Source organism: Mirounga leonina, unplaced genomic scaffold, assembly GCF_011800145.1.
Source record: "Mirounga leonina isolate KUSES-001 unplaced genomic scaffold, KU_Mleo_1.0 Mir_115, whole genome shotgun sequence".
NCBI lineage: Eukaryota > Metazoa > Chordata > Mammalia > Carnivora > Phocidae > Mirounga > Mirounga leonina.
The window spans coordinates 32765120-32787129 of record NW_023270268.1 but is presented as its reverse complement, the minus strand read 5'-3'; the positions used below and the strand labels follow the sequence as shown (position 1 = coordinate 32787129).

Below are 22010 nucleotides of genomic sequence, written 5' to 3'. Positions count from 1 at the left end.
AAGATTAAGAAAATAAATGGAGGCACCTAGCTGGCTCAGTAGGTAGAGCAAGTGACTCCCAATCTCAGGGTTGTGAGTTCAAGCCCACGTTGGGTGTAGAGATTATTTAATAAATACATACATGCATACAAACCCTCATTTATCTTAACAGAAAATCAGTAGATGTCTAAAATTAATGAATCAGGAGATAATACTAACAATTATATGCTTTTTATTTATCAAAGTAATACATGAATGTAGTTTAAAATGTCAAATAATGCTATAAGGCCTATAACAAAAGTAACAGTCCTTTGTTCTCCTCCCGCTTTTTCTTCCTGCTTGTCTCAAGAAGTAATCACTTTCAACTTTTTAAGCTATTGCTTCTGGAACAGCTCAAAAAAGTTTAAAGTGATTACTTCTTGAGGCAAGGGGGTAGAAAAAGGAGAGCAAAGGACTGCTGTTTTTGTTACTAGGCCTTTTAGCACTATTTGAAACTTTAATCTACATTCATATATTACTTTGATAATTTAAAAAATTAATTTAGAAAACCTCACTGATCCCTTAAAAATCAAAATTAAATCAAAATGTTAAATAGCTAGCTGACTTTTAAGCTGTACCAGTATCTATTTTCTCTTCTTTTCATAATAGTGTCTCAACTTCGTTCTCAGAAACTATCCTCTCCATCCCCACCCCCAATTCTATTTTGACATTCTTTAAGTGGAGTTCCAAGACCTCAGGGGTACTTACTATATGCAATTCATACATGGCCAATCAGAATATTAAATTCCCTTAATTCCTGAGACTAGTGACAAATGGGCTTAAAACTCAAGTTGTTCATTCAGAAAGACTCCTGGGATGTATACAGGGGTTACTGGTAAGATACTCTCTCTTTTCCCAACAGACTTAAACCTGAAAGCAGAGTAAATGTCACCATATAGAACCTGACAATGAAGGAGAGAGGTGCACAGAGATTAGATTCCATTTTTTAAGCCTCCGAATCTAATTATTCCTCAACCTAGAACCTATCTCTGGATATTTCATTTCATAAGCCAAAATTACTTTTCTGTTAAAACAAACAAATAGGGCCAATATATGATAACAGGTACCTGAACAGACTATCAAATTTATTTTTTTGAAGTTTATTTAAGTAAGCTCTTTATTTAAGTAAGCTCCAACTCACAATCCTGAGATCAAGAGTTGCATGCTCTTCCAACTGAGTCAGCGAGGTGCCCCTAGAGTATCAAATTTAAAAGAAAAAAGAAAACTGTGTAAGGAAGATTTCAGACAAGGGTGCCTGGGTGGCTCAGTCGGTTAGGCGTCTGCCATTGGCTCAGGTCATGACCCCAGGGTCCTGGGATCAAGCCCTGCATCAGGCTCCCTGCTCAGCGGGAAGCCTGCTTCTCCCTCTCCCTCTGCTGTTCCCCCTGCTTGTGTATTCTCTCTCTCTCACTCTGTCAAATAAATAAATAAAATCTAAAAAAAAAAGACTTCAGACATAAGAAAAATGCAAAAACAAGAATAAAAAAAATGATGGAGATTAAGGAAGCCCAAATACTAGCAAGTATAAATATTCCCAAATTTAACAACTGTGTGTGTGTGTGTGTGTGTGTGTGTGTAAACACTCTGGAACAGGTTTAATGTAAGCTGATACTGAACACTATGTGGAGCTTATAAACAACCAAATAACTGATTTTACCAAGATTTCAACTTGTTTATTATTCATCTTTGGGCCCTACTATGTGCGAGGCACAGTATGAGCTATCCAGCTTACAAAGCTAAATCTTACCCCTAACCCTCATAAACAAACATGTCCTTTACTTAAGGGGAATAGAGCTCAACTAGGTGACTGCACCCTCAAAAACAAAATGGAATTCAGAAACTAGAGAAAAAGGCCATGACAGTAAAAACAGAAGATTTGGGTTAATCTCTTAGGTCTTTGTTACTATTACCTCTAAAGTGTTTCCATATTTGGCTGTGTGAGTTATAAAAGAGAAGGAATGAGAGGTATGTCTAGATTCTCTAACTAGCCAGCCAAGTTGAAAGAACCCCCAAGGGGTTGTGGATGAAAACAGCTTTAAAAGCACAGAGGAAACTACAGCCTCTGAGATCTGATTGAAGGAAAAAAAGGAGTACAGGAACCAATCCAGGCCTGAAGACAGAACACCCCACACTGTTCTCACAAAACATGAGGTAATGCTCCATAGGTACTTGCAAACCGTTAGATTACCACATACCGAGGGCTAGGTCTTAAGGGATAATTCTCTTCTACATCACTCCATCTAGCTTCCTCAGGCTATCCTTAATCTGCAGGGCTGGGAGGTGTCTCCTAGGATTATTTGACATTTTAAACCATGTTCAAATATTACTCTGATAAATAAGGATCTTGCAAGTGCAGGGTCTGCATCTAAGAGTGACTGCCTCCTTCAATTTTGTACCCTAGGCAACTTGCTTGCCTCACTCTAGTCCCAGCCTCGCTTCACTGTTCCTATAAATAAAATATGCTTAACAAACTGGGGTTGCCATTAAACTGCCTTGCCATTAACTATGAGTCAGGGAATGTCATATTAACTGAAACTCCATTTTCTTATTTGTAAAATAAGAGAACTGATTAAGATTATATCAAAAAAGTCTCTTGAGTTATATCAAAACTACAATCAATATCAAAACTATCTCCTTAAATTATCTGGACTTTGTACTGTGTTTTCTAATTTTTTCATCATCTTAATCCTTTGGTATTCCAGTCCTTACTCTTTAATAGACTCTACTTACTGTATTTCTTTAAAGTGTTGCTCCAAGTTGTACATATTTCCAAAAGAAAACACAGAGCACAGGGGACAGTGGAACTATCATTTCCCCATGCTGTACAGTATAAATAGGGTTCAGATTATATCATCACATTTAGCAACCATATTCTCCTAACATACATACACTAAACTTGTGGTAACCTGAACTCTCAGACATATTTAATATGCGATTAATCATGACATTTGAGTATTTTTCACATTAACTGCTGTGCTTAAATCTATTTCCCCCTCATGCCCTCCATGTTAATTGTACTTCCTGTTACCTTTTGGCTTATGCATGCAATAGGACCTATGAGTTACAGGGAACTAGTACACTATTACTTATAATTCCTAGGTGTGAAAATGCTTTCTAAAGTACTGTACTCATCTACCCCATAGGCACTTCACACTTAACTACATTTCCCTTTGGAGCTTCTGCTTCTGCGTTTTATAATTTGGTGAACAGTACCACCATTATAATCCAGCTATCTGGATTAATGAACCCCAACTCAGTCAATCCCCGCATTTCAAGTCATGTCTTTTTACCTCCTTCACAGGACTCAAATGAATCCATGTATCTCCACACTCACTACCACTACCTTAGTAGTAACGAAAGCAATTGCCTCCTTAAGGGGTCTCTCCATTTCCATTCTCACACTCTTCCAGCTGGAAGCATTTAGTTTTCTTCTTAGGGAAAAAAAAGAGGATCAGAAACAAGAATCCCTCCTTTAAGTGTCTGCTATCTAAACTTGAAGGTCTCAAATGTATTTGCTTTGAGGTATAATCTGGAAAACAAGGGGGAAAAGATTAAGAACTCTTTGAAACTATAATGAAACTTTCTTTTGTAAAGTTATGAGAAGATTCTGGGAAGATGGTGGAGTAGGAAGCACCAAGAATATGTCTCCCCACCTAGACAACAATGTACTAGCAGAATCTGTCTGATTTAATGATTTTAGAACTCTGGAGTCTACTCCAAGGCTTGAAACTTCCAGAGGAAGTTATGAGCTGTAAATTTTGGTTAATTTCAGCTCTTAGCTCAGCAATGGCTACACATCTTCCACTCCCAGGCACCTATCAGGTAGCTGTGCGTTAGTTCGAAGAGCAGCTTGCAGGGAACTAAGGTGAGCAGTAAGGATCCTGTCATCCAAATATCAGGGATCTATGCTGACAGCTGCCTGATGCGTCTGATCACTGAGGTGCTGACAAAGAGGCAGTCACTGATGTGTCTGCACACACATACACACACACACACACCCCCAATTACGTAAGCCCTTCTCCCTCAGGCTGAGGGAAATCTAAAGGGCTGGTGCCTTTTTTAACTTTCTCCTTTCAGGAGCTAGACAATAAAGAACTAGTATTAGGGGAATTAAGAAAATCACCACACATATCCAGAAAAAGGCACAAGTTCTGTGAAGATCTGAGGAAAGTTTAAGTTTATACCTCAAAGTGATTCCTGGCACAGAGACCGCCTACAACAATAAAAACAAAACCCCAGCAAAACCTGGGGAAGAGAGACAATCTGATTTTCAGATATAATTTCAGATATATATTTCAGACATAATACTAGATATAATTTCAGATATATATTTCAGACATAATACTAGATTCAAGCATCCAGTTTTCAACACACACACACACACACACACACGGGATTCAAAGAAACAGGAACATTCCCATTCAAAGGGAAAAACCAACAGCAACTATCCTGGAGAAAGACCAGCTAACAAACCCACTAAACAAAGACTTTAAACAAACATCTTAAAGATACTCTTTGGTTAAAGAAAGATGTGGAGAAAATAAAGAAAATGATCTAAAGAAATAGAAAACCTAAGAAATTCTCCACCTGAAAGGTACAATTACAAAAATGAAAAATTCACCAAAGGGATTTTAAGGCAGATTTGAACAGGTGAAAGAACGAATCAGAGCATGGAGACACGGAGAAAATGACTTAAGTAAACAGAGAATAAAGGATCTGTGGGATACCAGGAAAAGAACCAACAGATTGTTGTGGGAGTATGAGAAGAAAAAGAGGGAGACTAAAAGGCCAAAAAGATTATTTGAAGAAACCATGGCTGAAAATGTCCCAAATTTGATGAAGTACATGCATTTAAACATCCAAGAAGCTAGGGGTGCCTGGCTGGCAAGGTCAGTGGAGCATGAGACTCTAGATTTCCAGGCCGTGAGCTTGAGCCCCACGTTCAGTGTGGAGATTACTGAAAAAAATAAAATTTTTAAAAAAACAAACAAAACATCCCAGAAGCTCAACAAACTCAAAGTAGGATAAATTCAGAGATCTATACTGAGATACACTATGAATGAAAATACTGAAAGACAGAGAATCTTTTTTTTTTTTTAAAGATTTTATTTATTTATTTGAGAGAGAGAATGACATAGAGATAGCATGAGAGGGGGGAGGATCAGAGGGAGAAGCAGACTCCCTGCTGAGCAGAGAGCCTGATGTGGGACTCAATCCCGGGACTCCAGGATCATGACCTGAGCCAAAGGCAGTCGCTTAACCAACTGAGCCACCCAGGCGCCCAACAAAGAGAGAATCTTGAAAGCAACAAGAGTGAAGTGAATCATTACACAAAAGGGATCCTCAGTAAGATCACCAAGAAATTTCTCATCAGAAACTTTGGAGGATAGAAGACAGTCCGGGTGACCCTTGAACAACTCAGGGATTGGGGCCCTGACCCCTGCACAGTCAAAAACTTGACTCCCCCAAAATTTAACAACTAATAATCTATTGCTGACCAGAAGCCTCATTGATAACATAACAGTTAACACTATTTTGTATATTATATGTATTATATACTGTATTCTTAAAGCAAACTAGATGAAAAAAAATGTTATTAAAAAAATCTAAGGGGGGGCGCCTGGGTACCTCAGTCTGTTAAACGTCCGACTCTTGATTTTGTCTTAGGTCATTATCTCAGGGCTGTGAGGTCGAACCCTGCGTCGGGCCCCATGGCCAGGTTATGATTCTCTCTCTCCCTCTGCTCTTCCCCCACTTTTTCTTTCTTTAAAAAAAAAAAAATTCATCAGAGAAAATACATTTACAGTACTGTACTATAAAATATCTGCATATAAGTTGACCCACATGGTTCAAAATCATGCTGTTCGAGGGTCAACTGTAGGTTGACATATTCGAAATACTGAAAGAAAAACTGTCAACTAAACTCCAGTGTTCAACAAAACTGTCCTTCAAAAGTGAGGGAAGAAATTAGGATATTCCCAGATAAACAAAAGCAAAGCAAGTCTGTTACTATTAGACCCGCCCTGCAAAAAATGTAAAGGAAGTACTTCCTGAGTTGAAATGAAAGGATACTAGACAGTAATTCGAAGTCATATTAAGAAATACAGATCTCAATAAAGGTAAATATATGAGCAATTATAGAAGATGGAATTACTGAAAATTCAGTATGTAACTCTATTTTTTGTTTTCTCTATGACTTAAGACACTAATAACTTTTAAAAACACTTATTAGTCTAAAGGTACTATTATTGTAACTTTGGTTTATAACTCTACATTTTGCTTTCTACACAATGCATTAAAAAATACAATTATTGGGTGGCCTGGGTGGCTCAGTCGGTTGAGCATCTGACTCTTGATTTTGGCTCAGGTCATGATCTCAGGGCTGTGAGATCAAGCCCCGCGTCAGGCTTCGTGCTCAGTGCAGAGTCTACTTGTCCCTCTCCCTCTGCTCACCCCCCACCCCTGCTTGCACATGCGCACTCTCTCTCTCTCTCTCAAATAAATAATTAAATAAATAAAATCTTTTAAAAAACCACACAATTATTAGTCTATGTGTTTGGACACCTAAATGTTTAAAGATGTATTTCTGTGACATCAATAACTGAAAGAGGGTGAGAATGGAGCTGTATAGGAGCAAAGTTTTTCTGTTATCTAAATTAAGCTGGTGTAAATTCAGCAAAAGTAGCAGGATATAAAATCACACAAAAATCAGTTGCATTTCTAACACTAACAATGTTGGTAAACACTGTCAATGAATAATCTGAAAAGGAAATTAATTAAACTACTTGACCATTTACAAAAGCATCAGAAAGGATAAAATACTTAGGAATAACCTTAATTAAGGAAGGGAAAGATCTGTACAATGAAAACTACAAAGCACTGCTGAAACAAATTAAAGAAGACCTAAGTATACAATACCAAGAGTGAACCATAATGTAAACTATGGACTTTGGGTATTATGATGTGTTAACATAGGTTCATCAATTGTAACAAACGTACCACTCTGGTGAGGAATGTTGATAATGGAAGAAGCTATGCATGTAAGGGGTAGGGAGTATCTGGGAAATCTCTATCTTCCCCTCAATGTTGCTGTGAAACTAAAACTGATCTAAAAACAAACAAACAAACAAACCTCAATTGAAAAAAAAAGGAAAGAAAAGACATAACTAAATGGAAAAACATCCCATGTTCACAGATTGGAAGACTTAAAATTGTTAGGATGTTAAGACGTCAATACTATCTAAAGCAATCTACAGATTCAATACAATCCCTAAATTTACAAGAAAAACATTAATCTTCAACCACCACATGAGTCTCTAATTTAGTTATATTAAAAACTGACAGATCAAGAAGTCAAAACATCAATAAGGATATAGAATACTTGACCAGCAAAATTAGTAAGTTTAATCTGACAGTTACATAGAGAACCTTCCAACAAACAAAAAAAGGATATAATTATTTTCAAGTACACTTGGAACATTTTCAAAAACTGATAATGACAAAGAAAGACACAAAATAATTTCAAACAACTTATACCTAGGACTGCACTCTCTGTCCATAATATAATGTTGAAATCACCAATAAAACATTTTTAAATGTTTAGAAACTTAAAAACAGACTCCTAAACAAAAAGAAAATCACAATAGAAATCATAAAGAAGTGAGTGACAATAAAAGTACAACACTATCTAAATGTGGAGTTCAGCTCAAATAATAGCCTCGTTGCATTTGTAACTAAACATTAAGAATGAATATGCTTAACACATTTTTTAAAGATTTATTTATTTGAGATGGAGACAGCAAGCACATATGCAAGCGAGGGGGGCAGCAGAGGAAGAAGGAGACAGAGAATCTCAAGCAGACTCCCCACAAAGCCCGACGTAGGGCTTGACCTCACGGCCCCGAGATCATGACCTGAGCTGAAATCAAGAGTTGGACCTTTAACTGACTGAGCCACCCAGGCACCCCTTAATTAACACTTTTAATCAAGAAACTAGAAAAAAGCAACAAAGTTAACCAAAAGAAAGCATAAGTGTATTAATCATGTTTTTAATTTTTTTCTATATTTATGATGGTCTGACATGGCAGGGTCCTTTGAACCCAAGGAGGAACTGTCCTTCCCAGGGTTACCTAATTCCTAGAGAGAGAAAAACAACTTGCCTGAGAACACATCTCTGATGCACAATCAACCTATCCAAAGCCTATACCCCCTAACCAACATCTCCTTTCAAAAAAATTCTCACATACCAAACTGGTATGCCCACTAACTCATCCTGCGGCCAGGTACTAGAAAACTAAAGATCACCCGTATCACCCAGAACTATAAATTATTCAAACTATCCAAACCTCAACTTGCTCAGGCTTGCCTGTCCTTCCTCAATTCCTTCCCACTTAACCATAATCAAAGCTCTGGACATGCTTTTCCCTTGCTCCTTCTGCTTCCTCGCCAACCCTGGTGCTTCCCCAAGGCAACTGTGAGTAAAACCTTTTCCTTCTGACAGTCATTCCCATTCTGTGTGTCTTACTCTCCCTAATTAAAACAAATCCTGGATATATTTCAAGACAATAAGGGAAATAAAGAACAGAAATTAATAAAATGGGAAAAATCAGAAAAAAAAAAATCCCAGAGAAGGGAAGAAGAGTTTCTCAAACCTAGAAATCAAAATTTAACTATAAAGGAAAAAAACTAATATGGAAAAGGTTAACAAATGAGTACATTAAATCCTCTTCTTTCCTTGAATTAAGTTATGAGATGTAATCTATACGTAACTGATTTTAAGTGTAGAGTTTAATGAGTCTTGGCAAATGTATAAAATTGTGTAACCTATACCACAATCAAGCTCTAAAACACTTTTTATCACCCCCAAAAGTTCCCTTGTGCCCCTTTACAGCCAATTCCCTCCCCACTGGCAATTACTGATGAGCTTTCTGTCACTATAGTTTGCCTTTTCTTGAATTCCTTATAAATGAAATATTAGCTGACCATATTAAAATTTAAAACTCCTGTTCATCAGATTCCCCATTATCAAAAACATCAACTTACTTTTGAAAAATGTAATTAAAAAGTCTTACTAAAATTGACTGATTTCTGGGGCGCCTGGGTGGCTCAGTTGGTTAAGCAACTGCCTTCGGCTCAGGTCATGATCCTGGAGTCCCGGGATCGAGTCCCGCATCGGGCTCCCTGCTCGGTGAGGAGCCTGCTTCTCCCTCTGACCCTCCCCCCTCTCATGTACTCTCTCTCATTCTCACTCTCTCAAATGAATAAATAAATCTTTAAAAAAAATTAAAATAAAAATAATAAAATAAAATAAAATTGACTGATTTCTAGCAGGATTAGGATCATTACAGAATACCAATAGCAACTTATCAGACATAGAGCTGAACAGGTGGCATGATGGGAATGGGACTCTTGCATTCTGAAAGGCAGCAGAATTTACACTCACTTAAATGGGACTGCATTCTCTGTCCAAAGTGTCCCTCAACATTCATAGTACCTCTGCCCAGCAACATCATCCAACAGCTTCAAAATGCTTACCAAAATCCATCACGACATCACCCCAAACCAAAAGATCTATTTAGTGGTGAAGTATTTGATCATGGCATCCACTGGTCCTACACATATCACATCACCAGGAAACTGACTAAAAGAATGATGGAATGTTATACTAAAAGTTCAGCTAAACAGTCACCTTATTGGTCCCCTAGGATGCAGTATATGCACTGAAACAATGGCTATGGTGTTATATCCCTAATATCTAGAATGCATGAGTCCAGAAACCAAGGCACAGAAGTTAGACTGACTCTTCACCATCAATCCCAGTAACTCACTTGTGGAATGTGGGTTACTCATTCCAATGATTTAAAACCTCTCCTGTATTAGAGGTCCTGAAGGTAATGCTTCCACCAGAAGACACACTGATGGTTCCACTGAGCCTGAAAGGTATGACCACTACTTGGTCACTTTGGGTTCCTTGTGCTGACAGACAAGCAAGCATAAGGGAAATCTAGAATGGGTGGTGAAAGAAGGAAATGATTAATATTTATTCCTGCTTCAATACCAGTTGCAGCAGCAGGCAGCACTAGTTTGCACCTTAACCCTGTTAAGAGCCTGCAGTGACTCAATGATGGATTAGAATTAATGCAGGGTCCAAGCAGAGCTGAGCAGAGCAAGAAGTAGATTTGTGGTAACTTGCTAAATAGCAGTAGGAAGCTAATACAGATAGAATCAAAGAAGAGGTCAACAGCAAGAGGTAGATTCTATCAGAAATCTCTTAAATTTCATCTTCATGCTGTCCACCTGTCCTTTGATGCTAGCTGTAACAGTAGTTTCCTACTGCTGGGTAACAAATTGCCACATATTTAATGGTTTAGAACAACACAAATCTGTTATCTTAAAGTTCTAGAGATAAGAATTTCAAAACAGGCTTTACAGAACTAAAATCAAAGCCTGCATTCCTTCAGGAGCTGTAGGGGAAAATCCATTTCTTATCTATTCCAACCTCTAGAGGCTGCCTGTATTCCTTGGCCCCGTGCCACATCATGACTTCTGCTTCCATTATCACATCTCCTTCTTGGACTGACATTCCTGCCTACCTCTTATTTAAAAAAAGAAGCTCTTTGTGATTACACTGGACCCGCCCAGATAACCCAAGAAAATCTCACTATCTACAAAATCCCTTTTGTGATGCAAGGTAACATATTAACAGGTTTAGAGGATTAGGATCTTTGAGAGACCATTATTCTGACCCCCACACTTGTCATAAGCTAAAGCTATTGCTTTCGGGTAAGTTTTGACTTATTTCCCAGGCCAAATTCACTGTGATTCATTTGCTTTCTGCCCTGTGCTTTTCTGAGGCCATGAAGTAAGACACCACAGGGAACCAACGCACTTGTCTGGCTCTTATGTGGAGTCCTAAAGTGTTAAAGTGAAGGTGAAAGAATTTACATGCCACTAGGGCAATGTGAACTGATGGAGAACAGGAGCAGACAACAGTTTCTCCTGTCCATCCATAAGCAGACAATTAGAGGAGCATCTAGATCCTCAGAAGTTCCCACTAGGATGGAGCCCTAGTTGCCATAGCAGTGAGTAACTCAATAATATATTCTTGTACTGGCTTTTCTTCTTTTCCTGTTTCCCATTTACTCTGGCCCCTTATTCTTATTTCCTAGGATCACCTGCCAAATAAATTACCTACACACAACTCCTTGCTTTTAGACTAATTTAGGGTAGATGTTGGGGAGGAGACATAGTTAATACAGATAAAGAGTTTTAGACACATAAATGAGAACACGATGATTTAATAAAGTGAAAGCTACATTCAGAGTAGGGTATCTAGTGTTGACAATGTCACTCTATAACTGGGTCAAATCTCTTCCTCAAATTTTATTTATCAACTGAAAAATGAATGGCTTAACTTCCATGATTATAGTTCCTTTCATCTCAAATCTCTTATGACACAATGAACAGTATTAAGAATTGGTGCAAGAGGACTGGAGAAAGACAGAGTTGAGAGATTATCACCAAAGAGGCCTGCCAAGGAAATTTTTCAAATAAGTCAGTCAGAAGGTAATGTGGTCTAGATTCAAAAAGCAATAGAGAAACCAGAACCCTCATACACTGTTGGTAGAATGTAAAATCATAGAGCCACTTTGGAAAACAGTTCAGCAGTTCTTGAAAGGCGAAACATAAGTTACCCTATAGCCCAGGAATTCCACTCCTAGTTATACGACCAAAATAAATGAAAACATATATTCACATAAAAACTTAGAAAATGAAGTTGACCCTTACCTTACACTATATCCAAAAATAACTTAAAATGCATCAAAGACCCAAATAAGCTACAATCATAAAACAGAAGAAAACGAGGCAAAAGCATCACAACATTGGATTTGGCAATAATTTCTTGGATCCGACTATAAAAGCACAGGCAACAGAAGAAAAAAACAGATAAACTGGACATCATCAAAACTAAACTTTTTTGTGCATCAAAAGACATTATCATGGAATGGGAAATAATATTTGCAAGCCATATAACTGATGCGGGATTGATATCCAGAATATATAAAGAACTCTTACAACTCAACAACAAAAAAACCAAACAATCCAGTTAAAAAATAGACAAAGGACCTGAACAGACATTTCTCCAAGGAAGATACACAAATGACCAATAAGCACAAAAAAAGATGTTCAACATCACTAATTATTTAAAAAATGCAAATCAAAACCACAATGAGATAACACCTCACACACAATAGGACAGCTATTATCAACTATTGTCACTATTATCAAAACACAGAAAATAAGTATTAGAAGACATGGGGAAATTAGAACCCTTGTGTATTGCTGGTAGGAATGTAAAATGGTGCAGCCACTGTGGAAAACAGTTTAGCCTTTCCCCAAAAAATAAAAAGCAGAATTATCATATGATCCAGCCAAAAAAAAAAAAAAAAAATGAAAGCAAGGTCTTGAATAGGTATTTACACACCCATATTCAGAACACCATTATTCACAATAGCGAAAAAGCAGAAGCAACCAAGCGTCCACCAACAGATGTATGGGTAAATAAAATGTGATATATACGATCAGTGGGATGTTACCAGCCTTTAAAAAGAAGGAAATTTTGACACGTTACAACATGTGTATGTCTGTGAAGACATTACATTAAGTTAAATAAGCCAATTAATAAAGGACAAATATTGTATGACTCTATTTATGTAGGGTTCCTAGAGTAGTCAAATATATAGAGACTGAAAACAGAATGGTGGTTGCCAGGGGGACTGGAGGAATGAAATAGGAACTTAGTGTTTAATGGATAGAGTTTCACTGAGGAAGATGAAAAAGTTCTGGAAATATATGGTGGTGATGGTTGCACATCAGTGTGAATGTACTTAAAGCCACAGAACTATACACTTTAAAAAGGTTAAAACGGTTAATTTTATGTTATGTATATTCTACCACAATAATAAAAAAAAACATAAATGTTCATATCAGTATTAGTCTTAATAGTCAAAAGGGAGAACCCAACCCAAATGTTCATCAAATGATGAATGAATAAATAAAATGTGGTATATCCATACAATGGAATATTATTCAGCAATAACAAGGAATGAAGTATTGATGCATGCTTTAACATAGATGAACCTTAAAAACATACAGTAAGGGATAGAAGCCAGTCACAAAGGACCACATATTGTAGGATTCCATTTATGTAAAATGTCCAGAATGAGCAAACCCATAGAGACAGAAAATAGATTAATGGTTGCCTAGGGCTGGGAACAGGAGAGGCTAGAGGGTGATGACTAACAGGAAGGGGATTTCTTTAGGGGGTGATGTAAATGTTCTAAATAGTGATGACGGTTGCAAAACTCTGAAAATACTAAAAGGCACCGAATCATATACTTTAAATGGGTGAATTGTATAGTATGTGAAATGTAACTAAATACAGCTTTTTTTTTTCCTTTAAGCCAACAAGCCAACAAGTGACTGAATGGAATTGTAACATAAAGCAAAGGGATGAATAAAAGGTAACTATGAGAGGATAGAAACACCAGTTTAAATTCTTGCTCTGAAAAAAATAAATATATAAATTCTTGCTCTGCCATTTATTATCTGTGCGACACTGAGCAAGGTATTTAACCTTTCTATGCTTTAGTAACACCTACCTACAGGGTGGCTAAGAAAATTAAACAAAATAATACATAAAACACTTCCCACCCTTACCCTCCTACCTAATGCTAAAAATTCCACCACCAGCTGTATGGATATAAATTCAGTGATAATTATATCTGAATTTTACAATCAGGAATTTATGTTTCTCCCAGGTAGCAAATAACCTAAAAGTCACAAATTATATGCTGTCAAAGCAATTTATTTTAATTTTAATTCCAGTACAGTTAACATACAGTGTAATATTAGTTTCAGGTATACAATATAGTGATTCAACAATTCCATACATCACCCAGTGCTCATCACTACAAGTGTACTCCTTAATCCCCAACAACTATTTCACCCATCTCCCCCCCACCCCCCCTCCTCTGGTAAACATCAATTTGTTCTCAAGAGTGAGGAGTCTATTTCTTGGCTTGTCTGGTTTTTTTTCCCTTGCTGGTTTATTTTGTTTCTTAAATTCCACATGTAAGTGAAATCATATGGTATTTGTCCTTCTCTTTTTTTCACTTAGCATTATACTGTCTAGCTCCATCGATGTTACTGCGAATGGCAAGATTTCCCTCTTTTTTATGGCTGGATAATATTCCATTATATATATATATACCACATCTTCTTTATCCATTTATCTATCGATGGACATTTGGGTGACAAAGCAATTTTCAACTGTTAATTCACTGCCAGCTGAAACCTGATACAAGGGAAAGATAAACTTAAGTAGCTCTTTTCACCAATTATCTCTCAACTTCTTTTTCTCTCCCCTTGCATCTTCTTTCCTTACCTACCTGCCTTTTTACCTTATCCTTTATTCCAAAGTTATATTCTTACTTAGACTGCTAATGATCATGAGAAAGGCAGCAATAACTTATTTTTTCCATTATAATAGATGTTTAGGAAAAAAATTATCATACAAGATACGAACCGCTACCAAACTCTACTCAGCTAACCCACCAAAGTTCCGTAAACAAAAAGATGAGCAAACTTTAAAAGATGAGAATAAAAAGGAATGTAACAAGCTCCCACTTTCCCTTGTGTAAATGACTCTCATACCTGTTTACCTGGAGATAGAAGCCTGTGGCAACTGGAATTTCTCCATACTACCCAAAACCAAGTTCCACTACCAAAAAAAAGATTCTTTAAGTTGGTGTTAATGCAATTTGACATATTAAACTATGCTTCCAATTTAAATATATTCTCATTTCATTTCAATGTTAAATAATAATTTACTCAAACTATTTTAAAGGACAATGACTTTCAAAAGGGCACGTACATTATAAATGCTTCCGGAATAAGATTCAGTAGGATATGGTTAAGCAGCATAAACAGATGAACTGCCATTGTTTTGCTATGATTCTGCATACTTTCAGATCAGAAAATTCCTACTAAAAACACTTCAATAAAAATTAATAAATGTTCTCTCTATATAAGCTTTTAGTACAATTCTAACTTACTGTAACATTTAAAAAGAACATACCTCTAAAGAAAGTTGCTACAGAAGCCCAGAAGCCTTTTCTCCAACTACAAACTTAATACCTCCTTAATCCCTAACTGTATTGTCTCATTGCATTTCACTTCAGAAGTGTTTACGGGACACAGTACAATAAGTATGTTAAGTGCTTTTAATATAATATGTTAATAATTCTCACAACAATCTTACGAAGCAGATATTAATATCATCATTTTATAATCTCCATGAAAGATAACACTTCAGAACCTTCAAATACATATCATAGTATGTGTATGTATTTGTAGAAGCAGCCAAGCTAACCATCCCTCTTTCCTAAAATTCTTTCTGGTTTCCTTAACCTATACTCAACAGGTTCACTTCCTTCTTCTCCACCCACTCCTCCTGGTCTCCATTTGTGGCTCCTCTTTTTTCTCCCCTTAAGTCATCTGTTCTTCTCAATGTATACCCTTTCTCTCAACAGATCATACATTTTTATGGCTTCATCTTATCCCTGTTGGCCGGCTGACTTCCAAATCTATAATTCCAAGTGTGTTCTCTAATTCAAAGTACTTACTATTCCTCAAAATTTCTACACTGAATACCACAAATTCAACATGCATCAACCCTAACCCATCATTATCTCCAAAAAGCCAACTCTTCTAACCTCCTTACTAATCCCGGTTAATTACAGACCACTATCATCCCATTCTCCCAGACTCCCTGCTTAAGTCACACAGCAATTTGTGTTGGATTTTCCTTTGAAATGTCCCTCGTTCATTCTTTTCTGTTCCACTGATACTGCATCCACTAAAACCCAAACCCTCAACAATTCATCCAAATTACTGTAAGAGCTCTTGGTTATTACCCACTCCAGTCTCTTTACTTCAGTGTGTGTATAATAGTCTTTCATTCATACAACACATTTACAAAATGACTAGCATATGCTAAGTACTGACTGGGTGCAGCAGGGATAGAAAAGTGACAAAGAGAGATATCTCCTTCTAGGACACAGCAAAGGCAAACAAAATGTTCAAATAAAAAAATTATATATTGTGATAAACACAGTGCTTTCAAAAAAGAGAAAAGGAGGGCTATTTTAGATACTTGAGTTAGAGATGGATTTTAAGCTGACATTTTAAGATGAAAACGAGGCAGTGATGTAAATATTTAGAGTGGTCCAAGCAAAGGAAACCACAAAACACATAGGTTCTAGGAAGGAAAAAGCTTGGCATGTTTTGGGAAATGACCTAGTCTAATGTAGCTTGAGAATAATAATGGAGAAAGTAATACAAAAGAAGGATGAAACAGACACAGGCCAATTTTATTCCACGTATTAAAAAGAAGTTATTAAAGAGTTTTAAGCAGGGGAGTTCTAATCCAGTAAACACTGTGAGAGACTGCTAGTGCTTCTTAAGGTCTCTGTTCTCCTCTCCTTTATTAGCACACGGCTATACTACATCTTCCAGCCACCTGTGTAGTTAGGTGGGATCATGTGACTCAGTTCTAATCAATGGAATGTGGGTGAAGGTGATATATGCCACTTCCAGCCTGGGGCTAAAAGCTTCTTCCATAACATCTTCTCTTTTCAAAACAACCCCAAAAGCTATATGGTAATAACAGTGATGACTTAAAAAAGAAAGAGGAGGGGCGCCTGGGTGGCTCAATTGGTTAAGTGTCCAATTCTTGATCTCGGCTCAGGTCTTGATCTCAGGGTTTTAAGTTCGAGCCCCACGTTGGCCTCCACACTCGACATGGAGCCTACTAAAAAAAAAAGAAAAAGAAAAAGAAAAAAAAGGATAAAGAGCCTGTGTCCCTGAATGACTGCATGGAACAGAAGTATCCCAACTCCTACTCCATCACACACATACACTGGGCTGTAATGTGAGAAAGTATTATAAACTTCCATTGTGTAAACCACTAAGATTTGTTAATTAGGGCTGTTAGCATACCATCACTAATACAGAAATCTTAATTTCCCTGCCTGCTCTATCAAGAAGGAGTCAAAAGGAAAGAGAAAAACAACAGAAATTTAAAAATCAGTTAAGACTCAACAATCACCCAATGAAAAAACAAAGAACTTAAATAGACATTTCTCCAAAGATATACAAATGGCCAACATAGTAGAGGATGCTCAACATCACTAATCATTAAAAAAATGCAAATAAAAACCACAATGAGTTAGTGCCCTATATCCACCCATTACGATGACTACTATCAGAAAGAGAGAGAAAAAAAATAACAAGGGTTGGTAAGGATTTGGAGAAATTGGCATCTTTGTGAACTATTGGTAGGAATGTAATGGTAGAGAGATCATTCCTAGAGACATGAATTTGTGAAAAATCCACCTATCAATACTATTTAAAATCACAGGACTGAATGGGATCACCTATGAGAGAGTACAAGAGAGAAATAATTTCAGGACAAAGTTCTAAAATGCCAATATAAAAAACTAAGCAAATGAAAGATAACACTAATTCAACTCCAATTTTTCTGCCAATTGCCTAAATTAGATATACAGCCACCAGGTATTCTATTGTTATCTTTCACTGTCCTAAAACTGGCAACACCTTCTCACCTGCTCAAATCTGGACTCATTGCTCTTTTATCAGATAATCAGCATTTGGGGAGTCCTTTTTACTATGACCTTAGGGATGCCCTTTATCTCTCTAGAATGTGATTTCCGGTTTTCTGTATCTTTCACCTTCTCTTTTATGGAGGTTTTTTCCTTCCTTTTGTGGGTGGAGCAAATCACACAACAGCTTTCTGAAGAAGTAAGGAAGAGAAATTTTTGGAGACCTTGCATGTCTGAAAACGTCTACACTCTAAACTTATGCTTAAAAATTTGGCTGGGGGGTGCCTGGGTGGCTCAGTCAGTTAAGCGTCTGCTTTCAGCTCAGGTCATGATCCCAGAGACCTGGGATCAAGCCCCATGTCAGGCTCCCTGCTCAGCAGGGAGTCTGCTTCTCCCTCTCCCTCTGCTCCTTCTCTCTCTCTCTCACTCTCAAATAAAATCTTAAAAAAATTAAAATTAAAATTAAAATATTTGGCTGGGAACAGAATTCTAGCTTGGAAATCATTTTACCTCAGATTTTGAGAGCACTGCTCACTATCTTCTGGCTTGTGAGGCTGCAGCTGAAAATACTCAATCTCTGCAATATGACCCATTTCCCCCACCTCTGGAAGTTTACAGGATCTTCTTTGTCTTACGTATTTCAGACTTTAAGGACATACCTCAGCATCTATACGTACTAGTTAGTTATTGCCCCTGGCTTCAAACCTACTTCTCTACTCTGCTTTGTAACGCTGGGTGGCTGGAACCCTCTAAATCACATTTCTCCTTTGTTAGCTGACTCCCTATTAGACTTGGAGAATCATATAAGGGTCACAAGAAAGACATGAGAAGACTAAAGAGGGAACAGGAGAGATACTCCTTCAGTTCAGCATCAACCATCAACAACAACCTTCACTCTGGCAACAGCAAAGATTCCAGCAGCAGCAGTTGGCCCCAGTTAGCAATTTTTTGCTTTTGTGTTTTTCCTGCCATTCACAGAGCAGCCCCATCAAGGCAGAAGTCGGAGTTTCAGCTCCTTGGGGCCACTCTTCATGTTTCTAAATTAATCTCAGTATCTTTTCTTTGCTCTCCCAGCCCTATGGGGCTAGTAATTACTTCCTACAGTTACTATCTCTATGAGACCTGAGTGCTCCCTTATCACATTTTCAGTTCTCCAATTATCCAGTGTATTGGTTTCTGAGGGCTGCTATAACAAAGAAACACAAACTGTGTTGGCTTAGCACAAAAATCCATCTCACAGTTACGGAAGCCAGTAGCCCAAAATCAAAGCACTGGCAATGCCCTCTCTAAGGCACTAGGGAAGGATCTGTTCCAGGCCTCTCCCCTAGCTTCTCATAGCCTCAGGTATTCCTTTGCTTGTAGATGGCCATCTTCTCTCTATACTTGTGTCTAAATTCCTCTACTGTTATTTAAGAATACCAGTCACATTGGATTAGGGCACACTCTACTGAGCTCACTTTAACTTGATTACCTCTGTAACGACTCTATTTCCAAATAAGGTCACATTCTGAGGTGCTGGAGGGCTAGGACTTCAACACATCTTTTTGGGATAACACAATTCAACCCATAAGATGGCTAAACAATTCTTTGTATTAAATTCTGTTATAATAGGTTGTGTGATCTCCAGTTTCCTGACTAGTCCTAGATTGATAGTATACATTTATTTTCATCCATTTTCCTGAGTACCCAAAGGCCTCTCAATCTGCAAAATGATGTTCTTCAACTCTGAGGATTTTTCTTGTTTCGCTAATATTTCTTCTCTTTTCTCTGTTCTCACTGGCACTTCTGTTAGATGAAGTTGACCTCCTGGACTGACCTTTTATCTTTATATAACCTATTTTCCTCTACTTCAACTTCCTTTCTTCTATGGAATGTTTTTTCTTACTATTATGCTCTAATTTTCAAGAATTCTTTTTTATTCTGAAAAAAAAAATTTTTTTTTGGTCTCTTATATTAAAAGCTTTCTTCATGAATCCTGATGATCCTTGATTGTCTGCTAATATTTAAAAGTAGGGCCCTAGGGGCAGCCTAGCTGGCTGTTGGTAGAGCATGTGACTTTTGATCTCAGGATGGTGAGTTCAAGCCCCACGTTTGGCATAGAGATTACTTAAAACAAATAAAATAAAAGGTCCTGGGCTAGAATTGCTGCAAGCACAGAAATCATCATTCAGATCATGATCTAAGGCCAAAAATCAAAACAAAACAAACAAACAAAAACTTGCTTGGATTGAATTACAATTATTAAAAGTAATTATGGAAAATGAACCAGACCACAAAAATGTGGAACAGAGCCTCTGTGCCAAGACTGTTGAAGAAGAGCTGAATAAGTCTTTCAATCTTGAAGTTTTGCTTTCAAAATTCTCTTACATAGATCTAGACAATGAACTAGAGTTCAAAAATGATCTGATTGATGACACGGACTTTGATATTCCTCAAGATGATACTCCTCCAACACTGGAAAGCATACTCAGACTGATGATGAAGAGGAGTCTTTTGTTCTTGAGGATCCTACACTGTTAAAACATTGATACTATTGATTCTCACTCCTATGATACTTCATCTATGGCAACTTCAGATAGTGGAGATAGTACCAACTTAAAAAGGAAGAAAAAATTACCAGATTCTTTTTCATCCCATCAGTCAGTTACGTGACACTCATTTTTGAAGGGAAATTCTGACCAGGTAGTGTTTGCAGCTGACAAAGTGGATGCTGGCTTGCCTACTGAAATTGCAGTGTCCAGTCTGATAGCAGTGGGTACATCTCCTGGATTGGCTTTAATATGTGATCAGAATCAAGCTTTGCAACTGTCTAGGTAACACTAGTGTTGGAGGTCAGTATGGACCCATTTCTGCCTTCAGTATCAGCAATGACTACTCAAGACTTCTCTGTGGCTTTGCTAAAGCAAATGTGGGATTTGGCCAATGGAAAACTTCTTCTAAGATCAATAAGAGATGTTCATCCTCCAGGAACAGCAATATTGCATATTAAGTTTACAGATTATACAACTCTTACAATTTGCAATGACAGCAGAGGCTCTGTTTTTAAATTGACGTTTAAAGACATATTATTATTATTTGAGAGAGAGAGAGAGAGAATGAGCGAGTGAGAGAGCAGGAGAGGAGGGAGGGGCAGAGGGAGAGGGAGAAGCAGACTCCCCGCTGAGCAGGGAACCCAACTCAGGGCTTGATCCCGAGACTCCGAGATCATGACCTGAGCCAAAGGCAGACGCTTTGCCTTTGGGCCACCCAGGCACCCTTTGAATTGACATTTAAGAAAGTGATGGGAGTGAGAACATGTGAATGCAGGGTCTGTTCAGTGGTTCCAAGGGTGAAGTTCGCTGTACTGAGCCTCTCCCCTCTAAGCCTAAGTTGAAAGATCATCCCATCACAGAGTTTTCCTTGGTCAAGGCATTCTTAACAAAGATACTGATCATTGGATTGAAACAATCCTTGAAAGTGTAGGTGACTTTTCCCTATGGACAGATTGTCCCAGTGTTCCACTGCTGGCGTGACACTTCATGGCAGTGCATAATTACGTGAATCCCATGCTTGACTTTTGCAGAGATGTTATTCATCTGCTACTGGTTAAAAGATGAATCTGGAGCAATTTACTTATAAACAAAAGCATCTTCACCTATACCATGACGTGAATAAACTCACGTACAGTTGTGCTCTTGGACAGTGTGAAGAAGTTCCATGTGACTGATCAGCAGACTCCAGAGGAACTGGAAACAGTGGAGATCTCAGAAGTTCAGTTGGTCTATAACAGCAGCCATTTCAAATCACTAGCCAGCAGAGGAAATGTTAACTAGGCATTGCCTACGGTTGGAAAGAAGGCTTATCAATCCACTAGTAGCTATGATTGTCAAATCTTTTCTTTAGGGACAAAATCTGTTTATGTGATGATGCCGAGAAGGTGGAGAGAGTGGATCATCTCCTGAAACAAGACTGTCTTACAGAAGCCCTGGCTCTTGCATAGTCTTTCCATGAAGGAAAAGCAAAAGCAGTAGTGGGATTATCAGGGGATGCCAGTAAGCAAAAGCAAAAGCTGTGGTTACAGATCAGATGGTAGAAATTCTATTCCAGTATGCAGATCAAGCTCTGAAAAAGTGTCCAGACCAGGGAAAAATCTAAGCAATGGAGTAGCATTTTTAGGACAGGGTGCCTGTCATAGTTGCTTACTGCCTGCTACTACAGCAGAAGAATCTTTTATTTAGCTAGATGTAAGACAAATTGAGAATTCAGTGTCCAAAGGAGTGTTTCTGGAGTGCCCTGAGCCATGTATTTTAAGTGACAAATTGGTGGGGA

At 37.7% G+C, this 22010-nt stretch overlaps 1 protein-coding gene and 1 pseudogene across 4 annotated transcripts in view; one reads left to right on the top strand and one right to left on the bottom strand.

The window, feature by feature from the left end:
• The window catches only part of NCK1 (NCK adaptor protein 1), a 77276-nt gene that overhangs the window by 43307 nt on the left and 11959 nt on the right, over positions 1 to 22010 (bottom strand). The gene's annotated exons all lie outside the window — the stretch shown is intronic.
• On the top strand, positions 19956 to 20945 carry LOC118004192 (annotated as a pseudogene).